Consider the following 16,577-nt stretch of genomic DNA (forward strand, 5'->3'; position numbering starts at 1 on the left):
GCAGGGGTCTGCAGATGGACACAGAGCGGTCATAGCACATGATGGTCAGGAGCAAATACTCTGCTGACATGAAGAACAGAAAGAAGAAGAGCCGTGCAGCACCTCCCGTGTAGGAGATGGTCCTGGTGTCCCAGAGGGAATTGTGCATGGCTTTGGGGACAGTGGTGCAGGCCGCTGAGGGCCAGGTTGAGCAGGAAGAAGAACATGGGGCTGTGCAGGTGGTGGCCGCAAGCTATGGCACTGATGACGAGGCCGTTGCCCAGGAGGGCAGCCAGGGAGATGCCCAGGAAGAGGCAGAAGTGCAGGAGCTGCAGCTGCCGTGTGTCTGCCAACGCCAGCAGGAGGGAAGCGGCTGATGGAGCTGCTGTTGGACATTTGCTGTGGCCGCACATGGGGACATGTTCACGGATAAAGGACAGTGACAAGTCAGGACAGGCTGCTTTGAGCCAAACATGGGTCATTCCCTGTGGACTGTCCCACTGTGATTCACCCCCCCTTGTTCCTGCTCTGGGAAAACCTTCACCCAGGTCCCTGCCTGAGCTCCAGTTGTGCTGCCTGAGTGTGCCAGGAGCAGCCAGGCCTGTGCATGGGGGCTCTCCAGGAGCCGTCCCTGCCCCGCTGCCCTGGGTTTTTGGCCATGTGGCAGAGGGACAAGCCTGGATATTCAGGATTTGTCAGTGGAATCACTCCTAATGCAGAAAGGCTTGTTGCCATCTTCACTCCCACTTCTAAAGGGCATGGAGAACAGGAAGGAATTATAGGCATTATTTTCCTGCCCACACATCATTCCTGGTATACTGAGGTCAGAAATCCCCAGCATTTCTGCTGCACCAGACCTTGCCCAGAGCAGAGGGATCCCTGAATGTCTCACCCTCTCCAAAGGTCTCTGGGCAAGGTCCTCAGCACCCCCTTCTGCCAAGGACACTCACAGCTCCCTTGGCAAACCCAACAGCATTTCCTCAGCTGTGGCATCTCTGCACTTCCCCGTGGCACATTCAGGGAACTGCCAGAGGCTCTGGCACAGATCTGCAGGCAGGAGGGCAGCTCAGAGCTTGGAAGGACGCAGCAAGGAGATCCCCGGGTGTGCCCATGATGGGGTCTCAGGGAGGGGGCTCAGCTCATTCCCCTTTCCCATGGACTGCTTTGCCCACAGCCACACAGCTCACAGGGAAGCTCGGACACCCCATTCCCATGGACACAGCTGCCTGGCAAGAATCCCAAGGGCAGTGCCTGGCTCAGCTGCTGCAAATGCCAGAGCCTCCCTGAGAGCACCAGATGACAGTGACAGTATCAGGGGAGGGCAGAACCAAGAGAAGATGTTGTGGGGCTGTGCCTGGGAGGGCAGGGCAGACACAGCCAGGCACTCAGGACAGTGTTCCCGTGCCCAGCTGTGCACAGCACCTCCCACACACCCACAGTGCCCTCCTGCCCCCAGCACTGCTCTGTTCAGCCCCCTCTCCTTCCCTGAGCCTCTCCCTGGGCCTGGACATTTCCCTCCTGAGAGGAGCCTTGTCCCTGCCAGTGCTCACAGAGCCCATCCCACCCTCTGCGCCCTGGGCCCAGCCCTACAGAAACCTGCCTGTCTGCAGGGCCCGGCCTGGGGCAGGGTCTGTCTGCAGCTGGGCAAGGGCAGCTCAGGAGAGCCCTGCTGGGCCCTGCAAAGGGGATGCTGCTGCTGCTGCTGAGGGCTGAGGAGTGGCTGAAGGCCCTTTAGGAGGCTCCCAGCAGAGAGACTGACCACCCAAAGTTACAAATCAGGAGTCTCTGTAAATGATTAAACATGACTCTGATGATCCTAGGTGTCCCTTTCAACTCAGAATGTTCTGTGGTTCTGTGATTACAATTCCTGTTCTGCTTCACTCATCCTCTTTTGCCTATAATCAGAAGAGAAAAAAACCCCTTGCAACAGCGTTACAACAGTAAAGTAAAAACCAGACCTTTAGTGGAAACTTCCAGGTGTCTCAGTGGGAATGAGGAACACCCAGCCCCTGATTTCAACAATTGATTAGAGGTTGATTAATTAGGATATTTAACAGAAACATCGAATAGGAAATTCAGTATCCACAGCTACAAACCCCTGGGTCAACCCATTGGAGTAGGTCCAAGGGCTTCTTTGTGCCACTTTTTTTTCTGACTGCTCACACTCTGGTTTAAAAACAAAATGTTCATCTTGTAGGTCCACTTCCTGACAATAAGACTGGGCAGTATTTCAGGAATATATTTTGAAGCTTATTGTTCTAAAATCTAAGACAAAGGGTAGGAAATGTTGTAGAGTTAATTAAAGATTATAGTAATACAAGTATATAAAAGTAGTTGAATAGAGTCATAGTAGTTGAATAGAGTTGATTAAAGATGATAGTTTTATAACTACATAATAGTAGTCAACAGAGCTACGAATAAATGAAAAATGCATAAAAAGCAAAAATGTTTTTGTCATCACCCCAACTTTCCCATCCTTCTCCAAGCAGGAAATTGAAAACACTCTCAGGAAAGCTCCTGGTCTTTGCAGCAATACCAGGCTTAGCTTCCTTTGGCAAGTGTCCTCCGGAGCTGTGCCCAGGCTGGTCTGGAGCTGGGAGCAGCCCTGCCCCACACAGCCCCTCTCAGCAGCAGCACCTGCCCTGCTCAGGGTGGCTCCTTCCCCCCACAGCTGTGGGATGTGCCAGCTTCAGGAGATCCCTGCAGGAGCTGCAGCTTCTCTTCCCCCAGCCTGGGAGTGACTCTTCCTAACGCTGCGAGGATTTCTCCCCCAGTGAGCCCTCAGTGAGCTCTGCTCTGTGCTGCCAGCCCCGGCTGAGTTGAAGCCCTCTGTGCCTGTGTGCTGTGCCCGGGGTGGCTGCAGGCAGTGCCCCAGCCCTGCTGGGCTGGGCACAGGAGCTGCTCCTGGGCAGAGCTGTCTCTCTGCAGTGCTGCCCTTGCCAGGAGCTGCCTCTGTGCCAGGAGCCCGGCCCAGCTCAGCAGCGCAGACACGGCACAAGGGCTTGAGTGACCCTCTCCAGGCTTGTGCTGAGGCCCTGAACATCAGTCCCTGAGAGGGAGCTGGAGAAACCTCTCAAGAATTCAAAGTCAGAATCCAGCTCCAAAGTTTCTTGAAGTTTTACTGGGTCCCGCTGAGGGACACGACACAGAAAGTGTCCCCAGGCCCCAGGCAGAGCAGAGAAGTGCAGGCAGTGATGACACGTGGGGACAAAGAGAAGCCAAGTCTTGGTGCCCTGGGCCACAGCAGCCTCTGTGCCACCAAGGGCCGTGAGGAGTCACCTTGTCCTGAGGCCCTGGGGCCTCCTGGCACAGCCCCGGCAAGGCTGGGCACTGTCAGCCCCTTGTCCTGCCCTCAGCATCCCCCTCCCATCCCAGTGGCCTCAAGGATGTGCTGGAAGGAGTCCCTGGGGAGCCTTGGTCAGGAATGGCCCTGGGGGCTCCTTAATGCTCCCAGGGACTGCAGGCTTTTCAAAGGACTTAGGGCTTTGCTTTTGCCTTGGAGTCTCAGAGAGGTTTGTGCAATCACGGCCTCCAGCTATCTGCTTTAATTAGTCCCTTGAGAGGCTTTGTCAGTAATGACACTCAGTGCACTCATTAATGCTTCAAAGCACTTCAGGTTTTTAAAGGTACTTGATGCTTCCCTTTTAAAACTGACTTTGTGAAAGGTTTGTGCCATTGTTGCCCAAATTATCTACTGTAACAAGTCCTTTGTGATTCTCAATCAGTAAAAGCACTCAGTGGGGCCCGTCAGTAATTCCGGCTACTCAAGGTTTATTCAAGGACTTTTTTTTGGCACTGAGTCTGAGAGGTTTGTGCACTCGTGGCCTCCAATTATTTGCTCTAATCAGTCCCTTGAGATTTTTACTCAGTAACAACACTCGGTGGAGCTCATTCACGCTTCAAGGTAATCCGGGTCATTTAAGCACTTCTTTTTGCCACTGAGTCTCTGAGAGGTTTGTGCAATCATGGCCCCAATTATCTGCTTTAAGGAGTCCCTTGAGAGCTGTGCATTGACACTCAGTGGGGCTCATCAATGCTTTGAGATACTCAGGGTGTTTAAGGTACTTTGGGTTTTTCCTTCCCACACTGAGTCTCTGAGAGGTTTTGGTGCAATCCTGGCCTCCAATTCTCTCCTCCAAGGACTCCATGAGGAACCTGTGTTGGGGATGGACCTCAGGGTGACCCTTTAATGCTTCCAGACACTTTGGGTTTTTCCTCTGACTTTGACTCCTGGAAAGGTTTGTGCAATCTCTTCTCAGGCCCTGAGGTTCCAGGGCTCAGCACCAAATGCATCACTGGGCTCATTAGGAGAAAGCAAGTCCTGACAAACCACGGCTGTGCCTTGATTTCCTTCTGGCCTGGTGCAGTTCCTTAGGAAGTCTTTTTTCCTAGAGTTATGGAGAAATATTTTAAAGAGCGTCGAAGGAATCAACACTCTTCTTTTCAAAGGGGGTATTTTTCTCTTGAGAGCAGAGGTCATTGCAGCATTCAAGTGACTGATACTGATCCAGGGTCTCTCCTAAGGAAGTCTGGCCTGGTCAGAGGAGCTGTGCCTTGAGCTCTGATCCACTTTGGACAACCATGCTCCACATTCCCTAACCCCATCCTGCCTCTCCTCACTCACCTGGGACCTGCTTTGCTCAGAGAACTGGGTTCACTCAGACAAAGAGAGGTTTTCTTCCTTTCTTAGCAATCAAAACCTCCTAAGTTCCAAACAATCTCCTCAATTTGTGGCAAGCCCAAGGTGTCACCAAGGAGGTTCCCCTTCCCCAAGGCAGAACCATGCAAGGAATGTTTTAGACACCAACCAAGATGTACGATAAACAAAAATTTAGAGTCGGCTGGAGGCAGAATTAGACCAACTCCTCAAGGACAGACAAGCTTTGAACTCCTTGCAAGTCAAAGCTCCAGGTGGGTTGTTGGGAGGTGTGTGAGTGAGGCAAGAGTGAGGGCAAGGGAAATGCAGAGAGCCCTGGAAGTGCTTCTGTGCACACAGGCTGTGGGGAAGGGTGCTGCAGCCCAGGCCTGGGCCAGGAGTGAGGCTGGATCATCATCCCAAGCTGCCCGGGGCCATGGCAAGGGGCTGTGGCCATGGACACTGGCCTGAGCCCAGTGCCTGGGCCCCTTGCCCAGGGCTGGTGTCAGTGGCCAGAGCCAGAGGGGATCCCTTGCTGGGGGCTGTGCCATGGCCACCTGCCCTGTGCCGCGCTGGCTGCTCAGGCGCCGCGGAACCAGCAGCAAACGCCGCTGCCAGGGCCAAAGGCAGCTCAGCCAGGCAGAAAGGGGCAGTGCTGGGCACTGGTTCCATGGCAACCCTCACTGGGAGACCACACCTGGGTCACCTGTCCTGGCAATTGCCACGGAAACCTGGCTCATTGGGAATGCAATGGTGGACAAAGGTTTTAGGAGGGCCTGTCCCAACAGGACAAAGGGTGCTGGTTTTAAACTGAAGGAAGGGAGGTTCAGATGCGGAGAGATAAGGAAGAAATTTCTGAGCATGGGGCTGGTGATCCACCAGGACAGGCTTTCCCAGAGAGCTGGTCAATGCCCCCTCCCTGGAAACATTCAAGTCCAGCTGGGACAGGGCTCTGAACAACCTGATCTGGTGAAAGATGTCCCTGCTCATCGCAGGCGTTTGGATGAGATGAGCACTGCAGAGCTCTTCCCATCCCAACCATTCCAGGATTGCATGGGGAGAAGGGGCTGCTGGCTGGACTCCATCCACTCCCTTGACTCCTCCTTGTCTCTGCTGGAGCCCACATCCAGCAGCCAAAGCCAGCCCCTTCTCTGGCCTTTCCCCCCCTGCCCCAGGGGCTGCCAGAGCCAGGGAGGCGCAGGCGACCTTGAGGCTTTGCAGGGCTCAGGCACAGCGGCTGTGCCAGAGTCAGGGCTGAGGTGTCACTCTGCGGGCTGGGGCAGAGCCCAGGCAGAAATGAGCCCTGAAGCAGCAGCTGTGCAGTGGGGGCCAGCAGGCCGGGCTGCCAGGGGAGGCTTCTGGCCATGGCCTGGAAGCAGCTGCTGCTGCCAAGGTGCCTTTGGTGCCTCAGGCTCTCCCTGGCACAGCTCCCAGCACGGCACTCTGCACTTGTGCCCGAGCCCTTCGTTGTGTTGGCTTGGCCTGGGGCTTTTCCTGCAGCGGGACCTGCCCTGGTCATGGCACAGGAAAGGCAGTTCCTCATGGAGCAGGAGGCTCTGCCTGGAATGGGCTCAAACAAGTCCAACAAGGCCCTGTTTACTTCAAAATTGCTTCCTAGAGCACTATATTCTATATAATTGTTACAGCTCCTATACTGTGGAGTAAATAACTCTCTTTTTTCTATTTGCTCTGTTGTGTAAATAAATCTTTCTGTCTAATCCTGATCAGAATCAGTCATAGCTGTATTTACGGAAATATATCTGGTATTGAATCGGTAATCCTGGGGGACAAATTGCATTGCAGTTCAATTCCACCTGTCCAGTCTTTTACACGTAAACCTTTGACAAAGTCTGGGACTAGGATTGGATCCAGCCACTCCCAGTCTCCTCTCTTAGATGGAATTTGAAAAGTCAGGCATCCTGGACGGGTTTGAGGATCCATGGTGTCTGTTGGGTGTCATTTCTCCACCTCATGACTCAGCAGGAGTTTCTCCAGTGAAGAAATGAAGCTTTTGCCTGAAGCTCCCACTCTGCCCATGACAGGAAGCTGTCAGAGTCTGTCCAAGGATGTGATATGCCTCACGACTGTCTCCAATGATTGAGGACTGAGACCCCAGGCTCTGAAAGCAGCCCCTGGCCTGGCTGAGGTGGAACGCTTGCCAAGTCTCGGAGGACTGGTATGCATCTCCATGAGAGCGGAGTGCAAGAACAATGGAACTGGTCACAGTGGACTGAGCCAAGGCTGCCTGTCCAAACTGGGCTGTCCGTACTGGAGGTATGGTTTGCAGCTTGTTCAGCTTGTTCCTGAGCACTCAGCCTTTACACAGCTGGTTCCTGCTTTGGCTCTGTGCCCCTTGCTTTGCTTCCCGCCTTGACCAACCTATAAAACCTCTGGAGACCCCCGCTCACTTTTGTGATCACCCCACTGGAGAAGATCGCGTCTATAGGCATCGTTAGGCGTCGAAGACTCGACCCTCCACGTTCATAGTTATAATCCCCTTCCCCTCTTTCTCTCTCTTTCTTACTATTTTTTATTTCTCTCCCCACTATCGCATTTGTTGGCACTAAATAAAGGTGCATTTGTGATTGAGTAAACTGAGTTTGTCCCCCGCTGTGTCTTTTGTGCTCTGAGATCCCTAAAACGAACCATCACGAACGCCGCTTGTGTGAGCAGATCATGACATTAAATTGGCGTCACGGACAGGATCTTGATGGACAGAGGGGTTGCGGGTTTTGTATAGCTTGTAACGGGGGAAGGACCCTCGTCTCAGCCGCACCTAGCACGCCACTTCGGTGAGCGCTGTTAGAAAGCAAGGGGGGTCAGGGAAAATTCCCGCAAACTGTATACACCCAGGCGTATAGCACTCCCTGTCATCAGGATTTCACAAAAAGGTCTCATTGTGCAAAAGATGAGACTGTAGTTAGTTTTTGTGTGTTTTGGGCTGCTTGGTGTCGTTGAGGAGACAACTCTTTGGAACTAAGGTGAACCTCCCAGGCAGTTTTGGTCTCCTCGCCCATTCCAGGGAAGCAAAGGGAAACACAGTTTTAGCTGTGCCTTTGGTGTAACTTGAAGCGTACCTCCCTGAGAGTGGTTTTGGTCCCTGCACAAAATGAGTGAAAAAGATAAGAATTCATTTTATGCTTTGCTAGCAAAACATAGTGCTAGACCTTCTCCAGACGGAGAAAGGTGGGCACAGAATAATTGGTTTAACTTTGAAAACATTGTAGATAGAATATATTCTTTGCAACATGATGCTAGATACAAACTGGGCAGAAATAAAACCATTCTTTGTTCAGTTTTGGGGGCCTGTCTTTCGGCAGCCATAGAAACCCGTTTTGAACGGGTGAGTGAAGAAAAAGCAGTCATAGAATCCCTGCAGAATTTGGTAGAAGCTTTGCAAAAACAATTAGAACAGGAAAGAAATCAGAATTATTTGCTGCAGATTTCCCTTGCAGAAGGGTGAAGTAAAAATTTAAAATCTGCAGATTCACCCACAAAAGGAAAAATAGAAGGAAAGGAGACATACAACATGAAACAAATATACCCTCAGAAAGAATTAGTACACATGCAAAATTGTGGGGAACACTGTTGCTCCAACTTGAGACCTCTCATCCAAACAGAATATAATTATATAAATGAAGAAGATGGTGATCCCCACATAACCACCAAAGAAATACCATACACAGCCACTGAATTAGCTAAATTAAAGACACAATACTCCCGCCTCCCTAGTGAATCAGAGACGGAGTATGTTTTCAGTTTCCCTCACAGGGGGCGACCAAATTAAATGAAGTGAACAAGAAGCAAGTGGCTACTGGGGACATGGAGTTTTCTTAACAACAGGAAACACACATGCTCCATGCTCCCTGACACAGCGTGCAGCTCACTGGGCAGGGGGGTTAAACCCCCTAGAGACGGGCGACCCTCTGGCAATAGTCGGCACCTCGGACCAACTCCTAGAAAACATACACAAAGCTGCATGCTTGCAAATGATACATGAAAGAAAATTAATCTCTGGCTGTGAGTCACCAATGCAACAGCCTGTCAAACCTGAGACTATGACCCCTTTAATTCGAGGTCTGCCAGAGTCTCTTAAACCAACAGCAATTCTTCTTCCAAAAACAATAGCATCTATCTCCTCGGTAGATAGACTTGAAAGATTTCTCGTACACACAAGAGATCAAACTGGTTCCACTGACTCCACTGACTCCTCACCTTGTACAGCTCTTAGCTCACAATCTAACAGCAGTTATAAACTTTGGACATGGAGTGAGGTAGCAGAGGAGTTCATAAGTTGCAGTAGAAAATATGGACCAGTGAAGTACTGTCTTGGTTTGGGAAGACAGGTATCTGCCAGGTAAAATTACAATCAGAGGCTCCTTGGAAAAGACTTGGGAAATAGGAATAGCAATTCTTTACTAGTATGTAATGCAAAGCAAACAAACACAAAAAAACCCCCTCACCAAACAACTACAGAATTAATAACAAACGAAAACAGTATGTAGTGGTTTGGAAGCAAAACAAATGAGAGGCTCCAAGTCAGAGATACAATTTAATAGAAAAAAAGGAAAGAAAGTAAAATAAAATAGATGCAATAATACAAAAGACCACTGACAGAGTCAGAATACAACCTGAGCGGAGTGATGGAAGCAGTCCAGATGAGGTGGTCTTCCTGAAGTAGTGATCCTGTAGAAAGGTCTGGTAGCTCGGGTCCTCTGGGAATCCAGTGGGTAAGCACCCCTCTGGTGTTCAGAGTCTCAGCTTATATCCAGGCTGGAATGCTTGGTTCCTCCCTCTGGGCGGAGCATCTCACAATGGGATGGTGAGTCATGTGATAAGGCCTGATGGGCCCATTAACAGGAGGTAGTCCAGGAGGGGGTTATCTGTGAGCTGTGTAGCAAAGGTGCTGATGGGCCATTAACAGAAGATAAGCCAGAGTGGAGGAGGCAGGGAGCACTGCCTCACCTGGTTTCAACAGTTCATGAAGATGGTGATAGAATATACTTCAACCCAGGACAACGTGGAGCAAAAGTGTTGCAAATGAAAGTTTTAAATCCCAATGGATTGTGTGACAGCAGTTTTTCCTATACTATGTGTAGCAGCCCAAGGATTTAATCAGTGGGGTGGTGGGTGCTTTTAGCTTTGTCCTGTGCCACTCTGGGATCTCATGAAACAGGACTTCACCTGCCACCAGCCCACGTTTCCCTCTGCCACCCCAGCTCCGTGGACCTTGTGTCCCCCAAAGCAGACACAAAGTTTTCCTGCTGCTCTCCCTTTGCACAAATCCACAGAGAGCTGGGATTGTTCCAAGTCTTGTCTCTCCATTGTGCCATATTCCTAAAGAACCAGCAGCCCATCCCGATGAATACAGCAAGTTACACTGATGGTTGTCAGCTCCATTTCCTGCCTAGAAATCCTGAAACTGCTTCTAAATGCTGCTCTCCTCAGCTCTTAGACACCTACTCACACAAAGCTGGGAAAAAATCCCCTGGCTTCCGGCTTACAAGTGAGCCAAAGTTAGAGCTCTGTGGAAAATCTCTATCCATCCCTATCCTTTTAATACATCTGTATGTGAGGTGTGCATGGATGTGTCTTGTATAGAAAGGAAGGAGTGCACAAGCACCGTGCCCGACACTTTCCCTCTCTGTGTTCATTCCATACCCATGGGTACAAAGACATTATGGAAACCCTGGCGCAGACAGAGCCTTCTGTGAATGGATACAGAGACATCCAAGAGCCCCTTGGTCATCCTGCTGGAAGGACGACAAAAAGGGAGTGGGAACTCAGCAGTGAGGAGAGCTGAGGGCTGGAGAGCAGCTCTGAATGACACTAAAATGTCTCTGGGCCTCTGAGACATTGCTACTCTTCAGCCAGTGCCAGTCCCTAAGCCTGGGACTCAGTCTTCCTCATGCTGAGGGGCACCAAGGAAGGCAACAGTGTGATGGAGACTGGCATGGGCTGGGAACTCACTGGGGACAAATAGAGAGCATTGTGAAGGAAAAGGCAGGTGGAGGACAGAACTGTTCAGAGAAGAGCTGAGCTACAGCTTGAGCAAGCTTAAAAATGTCATTTGGGCCCATCCCGGATTGATTTCATTTCAGAAGGTATTGAAGAAGTTTATTTTTTGGGCGGTATCATGTTTTCTCTTGGAGATGTACACTCTGCAAACTTGAGCCGCATTGCCAAAATGCTCAAGGCAAGTCTCTGCTGCAGGGCACACCGTTTCTTCTTTGGCTGATCCCGGCCCGGTGCTGAGCCCAGCAGAGCCCTGGCAGAGCCCAGAGCAGCCTCAGCACCCGCAGAGCCCGGCTGCAAGGACAGAAACCAGAAACCGCCCGTCAGCTGAAGGCTCCTGTGCCCTTGTCCCAGCCGCCCGCGGTGCCCAGGCCACGCTGGCCGTGCTCAGGGCTGGGCCCAAAGCCGCCCATCATTGCTGGCAGGACGTGTGCCCAGCCTGCAGCCAGCCACGGCGCATCCAGCCCTCAGCAGCTGCCCAGAGCAAGATGCTCCTGTGCTGGCTGCCATCTCCCAAAAGCTCTTACCCCACCCGTGCCAAGAAGACGGGGACCCACCTCACGCCATCTGCCGCGGGAAGAAAAGCTGCTCCCAAACCACGTCCTCAGCCTTCTCCAAGGGCGCGGCCCATCCACGCCACAGCTGGTCCCAAGCACTTCCCAATCCAAACTGGACACCACCTAGAACACTTCCTTCAGAAAAACAAACAACAAATTAACAGACAAAAAGGGGAAACAAGGGAAAAGGTAAAAGATGTGATCTCTGTCAGGGGCTTGAGGAAGGGCCAATTCCGACATGCTTGGGAAAAACCCACCCACCAGTGAGGGAAGCCCATGCTTTCACTCTTCCCCCCTGCACTGCCCCCCAAAATAATGGTGATCCCAAAGCAAACAAGGGCAGTGGAGCAGCCCAAGCCCTTCCTTGCCTGCAAAGCAAAGCAGCCCATGGACAGGCTCTGGAGTCCCACCTCTGCTCCCACCTTGGGGGTTTGTTTGTGTCGGGCTGGCTGCCCCAGCCCCAGCCCAGGGCACGGTGGGTGGTGGGGGCTGTTGGCAGGGCCAGGAGCCAACTCCCATTTCGTAACCACCCCAGCCTGTGCCCCCAGCCCTGCCAAAAAGCAGCTTGGCAGCCCACTGAACAATCAGTTGGACCTGCCCCAGCAAAGGGAGGAACCTGTGGTTCCTGGACAGGCCGTGCAATGCCCAAATCTGGGAGCATCCCCCTGTGCGTGGACTCATCTGCAAATTGGCTGTGGAGCCTGGCTTTGAAGAAGGTGCCAGAATCGAAGTCAGTCATCTTCACCTTTGTGGTGGCCAGGTCCCAGAAGAGGTTTTCATCCTTGATGTTGTCCTCGCTGTCTCCAGCAGCAGCAGCCCCACCTTGTCCAGCTTCTCCAGGGGCTCCTTCTCGTTCCCTGGGGGTGAGACCAGGCTCTCAGGGCTCTGCCCAGGGCCCCAGCTGTCAGTGAACCAGGACAAGCAAAACCAGCCTGGATGGCAGCCACCAGTGCTGGGCAGAGCAGCTCGGCTCCAGCACGAGGGCTGCCTGTGCCCATCCCATGAGCCCTGCGCAGTGACACAGGCAGGACAAAAAGTCTGGCTTGCTCTGCTTCTGATCACCAAGGCATGAGTGCAGCTGGAACTTACCAGGGCACTGCATCAAAGTGTGCCTGTGGCTCTCTCCCTTCTTCTAGGGCAGATGAGTATCCTGCATCCAAGGATCACAGAACAGGTCTTCTAATGAGGGCCTGTCCAAGGAGTGCACTGATAAACACCACCTGATCAGATCTTGGCAATCTGGGGAGAGAAACCAGAAGCCACCAGTCAGCTGGAGAAAGCTCCTGTCCCACTATTCCCATGCCCAGGCCATGCTGCATGTGCTCAGAGCTGGGCCCAAACCTTCCCACCAATTCCCTGTTTTGGAGGAGATCAGGAGAGCAGGACATGTGCCACCTCCTCAGCAGCTGCCAGAGCAGGATGCTCACAAGCCAACTGCTGTCTCCCAGCACTGGTATTCCCCCCGTGCCCAGAGATGAGCATCCACCTTGAGAGAGCCGTTGTGGCAGGGAGAGCTGATGGTCCCAGCTGATCTTCTGACCCCTCCTGAAAGGGTGTCTTCCACAGACCATCTGGTGCAGCAGGATGCCCAGGGACCAGATGGTAGCTGGCTCGCCATAGTACCAGCCACAGTGGGTCCATTCCGGGGGGCTGTAGGATGGTGTTCCTATGGAATACAGATGGAGTTCATCAGGGGGATGCTGCTGCTCCCAGAGCCTGGCCCCAGCATCCCTGGGCATGCGGGGGCTGCACCAGTGGCACGTGGGGTGACCTGCTGCTCTCTCACCAGCACCAGTGACTTGTTTACAAACTCAGGGTTGGAAAAAAAGCTACTAGTGTCGGAAGGGGGCAGCGGAAGCCGTGGCAAGGCCTGACCATGACATCCAAAGGAAAAACCCACTCAGCGCCGGGGAAAAACCATGCCCTCATCCTCCCTGCCTGCATTGCCCCAAAAAACATTATGAAGCCAGGGCAAATAAGGCAGGCAGAGCAGCCCAAGCCCATTCTTGCCTGCACACCAAACTGGCTGCTGCACTGCTTCTAGCCCCCGCTTCTCTGCTACTCTCACCCACAGGTGTTTTTGTCGAGCTGCCTGCCCCAACCCCAGCGCCAGTCCTGGACAGAGTGCCTGGCAAAGGCTGCCAGCAGGGCTGGAAGCTGGCCCCCCACACACCCCTGCTCAAAAGCCACTTGGCTGAAGACTCAGTGCCGTGTCTGGCAGCAAAAGGGAGAGTCCCTGCTGCCACACCCAGGCTGGGCCATGAGATGCTGGGACCGGGAGCACACCCCTGCGTGGGCTCACCTGCAAATTGATTGTATGCTCTCTCTTGCAGGTAGGTGCCACAGCCAAAGTCAATCAATTTGGCCTGCCCGGTAGCCAGGTCAACCAAGATGTTCTGGGGTTTGATGTCCCTGTGCAGGACCCCGCAGCTGGTGCAGTGCCGCACGGCTTCCAGGACCTGGCGGAACAGCTCCCGCGCCACCTCCTCGGACAGGAACCTCCGTGCCCGAATGAAATGCTGGAGGTCCTGACACCGCTCCGGGCGCTCCAGCACCATCACGATGTTGTTGGAGAACTCCACCCACTCCAGCAGCTGGACCACACCAGGGAAGCCAGTGGAGACCCTGTCCAGCAGCACGATCTCCAGCGGTGCGCTGGTGCCGTTGGGCTGTGGGAGGACCACGATGCCGTCAGTGGGGCTGAGGCCCTGCCAGGGGTGGGGAAGCGCTCACCCTGCCCGGGATGTTCTGCACCCTCCAGTGGCCGCACGCCCGCTCTCCCTCGAGGCGTCCTGGCGGATTCCACCCTGCCGGGCCTCGGCTCGTCCCCGCCCGGCACGCCCCGGCTTCTCCCGCTGGCCCCCGCTCACTCACCAGCTCTCCCCAGTGCTGGACGCGGTTCCGTGGCACCCTTTTGATGGCCACCTGCAAGGCAAGGGGAGCAGCGGGCTGAGCTCACCGCCCGCCCTGCCCAGCCCCATCCTCTTCCTCCTCCTCTGCCCTTCTCCTCCTCCTCCTGCACCCCCTCCTCCTGCGCCCGCCGCTCACCGGGGCGCCATCCGAAAGCCGCGTCGCCGCGAAGACAGTTCCGAAGCCGCCGCGCCCCAGCAGCGAACCCAGCCGGTAGTGCTCCTGGAGGCCCCGCTGCGCCTTCCCTGCCGGAGAGACGCGGCTGTCAGCGCTCGGCCTGGGGCCAGGAACGGCCCCTGAGCGCCCCTCAACCACCCCAGGCCGGGCATCCCCAGGCGTTCGCTCCTGGGAAGGCGACACTGGCGGCTCGGGGCCGGCGGCCGCGCTGGCCAGCGGCGGAGCTCGGGCCGGGGAAGGCGCAGCGCAGGCGGCGGGAGCGGCCGCGCCGCGTGTGTCCGCGGGGCCCGGGAGGGGCCGGGGCCGGGCTCGGAACAGGCGGAGGCAAAGCGCGGCGATACTGTCCCTGGCCCAGGCACCGATCCCCGCCCAGCACCGCCATCGCCAGGACAGCCAGAGGCGGGCGGAGGCGAGAGCGCGGTGGGAGGCCCGGGGGCGGGGACGGGGCAGCCCCGCCCGGGGCCGGGGGCGGGCCGGGGGCATGGCCCGGCCCTGCAGGGGAGAGGGACACTGGGAGAGGAGGGGGACACCGGGACAGGGAGACTGGGAGCGGGTGTGGGACTGCAGGAGAGGGAGAGGAGAAGCAGGAGGGAGTCGCAAGAGGAGCTTTTTTTTTTTTTTTTTTGCTGCTGCTGCTGCTGCTGCTGCTGCTGCTGCTGCTGCCACTGCTGCCGCTGCTGCCGCTGCTGCCGCTGCAACTGAAGCCCCGGGGCCGTTTCTCCCCGGGGCCGTTTGTCCGTCGCCCGCTCAGCGCCACGCCGAGCCCCGCGCACCCCGGGGGTATCCCCTGAGCCTTCCAAACGCGGGAACTTTGCCCCGTTGAGCCAAGACCCAGAGCCTTGACTCCTGCACTGTGGCAGAGCAATCCCCTTGGCTGCTGCTATGCATTGTCCCTGCTGAGGGTCACACACTGTCAGAGAACATTCCTTGAATGCAGAATTCGTACCTGGCCCAAGCACTGCACTTGCGTCTCCAGTATTGCTTTCCAAGAAAAACGGGGGTAGGCAAATTGTGTGTAGCTCATGGTATTTTACAGCGTCTAAAACTTGCCAAGTCATGGATCTTAGAGGTGAGATCCATTTGTAGTTAATGAGATGGAGAAGTAGTGCAAAATGGAAAAGGGGAGCATAGAAATAAATAGAGAAAACCATCTTGGATTGGTTCTTTCCATTTTTGTTTCATTTTTTAAAAGCTGTTTCAGCTTTCCCAGAATCTTCTCCACAGTCCTGTCTGCTCTTTCCAAGAACCCTTCCTGGAGAACAAGCTGCAGCTTCTGTCACTAAATGTCCTACCAATGGCAGCAAGTTTGTGAAGGAAAATAAAAAATGGTTTTACAAATATATTAACGGCAAAAGGAAGGCTAAAAACCGACCTTTGTTCTCTGCTGGATGTGGGAGGGAACTTAGGAACTGCAGATGAGGAGATGGCAGAAGTGCTTAACGCCTTCTTTGCCTCAGTCTTTAGTGGGAATATGGCTTGTCCTCAGGACAGCTGCCCTCCTGGGCTGGTAGATGGTGTCAGGGAATAGAATGGTGCCCCTGTTATCCAGGAGGAGGCAGCCAGAGAACTGCTGAGCCAAATGGATGTTCACAGATCTGTGGGCCCAAGTGGGATCCACCACAGGGTGATGAGGGAGCTGGCAGATGAGCTTGTGAAGCCGCTCTCCATCATTTACCAACAGTCCTGGCTCACTGGTGAGGTTCCGGAGGACCGGAAACTGGCCAATGTGACAGCCATTCACACAAAGGGTGGGAAGGAGGAACTGGTAATTAGAGGCCAGTTAGCCTGACCTCAGTACCCGGTAAGGTCACGGAGCAGTTTATATTGAGTGTCATCATGCAGCACCTACAGGACGGCCCGGGGATCAGAGCCAGCCAGCACGGGTTTAGGAGGGGCAGGTGTTGTTTGACCAACCTGCCTCTTCTATGAACAGGTGACCTCCGTGGTGGATGTGGGAGAGGCTTTGGATGTTGTCTGTTTGGACTTCAGCAAGGCCTTTGACACTGTCTCCCACAGCACACTCCTGGAAAAGCTGGCGGCCCACGGCTTGGACAGGAGCACTCTTTGCTGGGGAGGCAAAGGCAGAGGGTGGTGGGGAATGGCGCTGCATGCAGCTGGCAGCCGGTCACCAGTGGTGTTCCTCAGGGGTCTGTTCCTCGGGGCTCCTGGACTCAGCCCCAAATCCACCTGATAAAAATCCACCGAAATCCCTGCGGAGCTCTTTGTCTTCCTTCAGTTGTCTTCAAGTCTCCATGGCTTGTGCAGCTGCTTGGAATCAGTTCGGAATTCTCTTAAGGAGGAAG

The sequence above is a fragment of the Chamaea fasciata genome, unplaced genomic scaffold (assembly GCF_029207755.1).
Source record: "Chamaea fasciata isolate MVZ Bird 193981 ecotype frontalis unplaced genomic scaffold, bChaFas1.0.hap1 SCAF_54, whole genome shotgun sequence".
Lineage (NCBI taxonomy): Eukaryota > Metazoa > Chordata > Aves > Passeriformes > Sylviidae > Chamaea > Chamaea fasciata.